Raw genomic sequence first — 1296 nt, 5'->3', positions numbered from 1 at the left:
GTTTTGAGATAATTCAAACTCATTACATTTATTGTGTACTTTATTTCTATTATTATTACATTGTAATAGTAATACAATGTTGTATAATGAAATAATTATACAACTCACCATAATGTAGAATCAGTGGGATCCCTGAGCTTGTTTTCCTGCAACTAGATGGTCCCATCTGGGGGTGATGGGAGGCAGTGACAGATCCTCAGACATTAGAGTCTCATAAGGAGCATGCAACCTAGCTCCCTCCCATGCGCAGTTCATAATAGGGTTTACACTCCTATGAGAATTTAATGCTGCTGCTGATCTGACAGGAGACAGAGCTCAGGCTATGAGGTGAGTGATAGGGAGGAACTGTAAATACAGATAAAGCTTCACTCGTTAGACAGCTGCTTTTGCTGTGCGGCCCGGTTCCTAACAGGCCACAGAGTAGTATTGGTACTGGTCCGTGGCCTCCAGGGATTGGAGACCCCTGATTTATAGTGTATTTCCAAAGAGCTACAAGAGAAGATTTAGAATGTTTCCAACCCAAAGAAATAAATGTTTCAGGTGATGGATATCCTAAATATCCTGATTTGATTATTACACATTGTATGCATGTTTCAAAAAAACACATGTACCTCATAAATATATACAATAATTAAGTATCAATTAAATATAGCATTAGAAGAAAGAGGTTAAAATGTTTATCCAGTAGCTGAATTAGAAATCACAATTATTCTTAGTTCTGTTATCTCATTATTAGGATATTTCTGTAATACTATCTAAGAACACATTTGTAGGCATCTTCAATTAATTGTTAGAGAATGAATATATATTATTATACTTTAAGTTCTAGGGTACATGTGCATAACGTGCAGGTTTGTTACATATGTATACATGTGCCATGTTGGTGTGCTGCACCCATTAACTCATCATTTACATTAGGTATATCTCTTAATGCTATCCCTCCCCTCTACCCCCTCCCCACAATAGGACCCGGTGTGTGATGCTCCCCTTCCTGTGTCCAAGTGATCTCATTGTTCAATTCCCACCTATAAGTGAGAACATGTGGTATTTGGTTTTCTGTTCTTGTGATAGTTTGCTGAGAATGAGGGTTTCCAGCTGCATCCATGTCCCTACAAAGGACACGAACTCATCCTTTTTTATGGCTGCATAGTATTGCATGGTGTGTATGTGCCACATTTTCTTAATCCAGTCTGTCACTGATGGACATTTGGGTTGATTCCAAGTCTTTGCTATTGTGAATAGTGCCGCAATAAACATACGTGTGCATGTGTCTTTATAGCAGCATGATTTATTCAG

The sequence above is a fragment of the Rhinopithecus bieti genome, unplaced genomic scaffold (genome assembly GCF_001698545.2).
Source record: "Rhinopithecus bieti isolate Rb0 unplaced genomic scaffold, ASM169854v2 scaffold_3878, whole genome shotgun sequence".
NCBI classification, from domain to species: domain Eukaryota; kingdom Metazoa; phylum Chordata; class Mammalia; order Primates; family Cercopithecidae; genus Rhinopithecus; species Rhinopithecus bieti.
The sequence above is the reverse complement of the archived record's forward strand: the minus strand, read 5'-3'. Positions refer to the sequence as shown.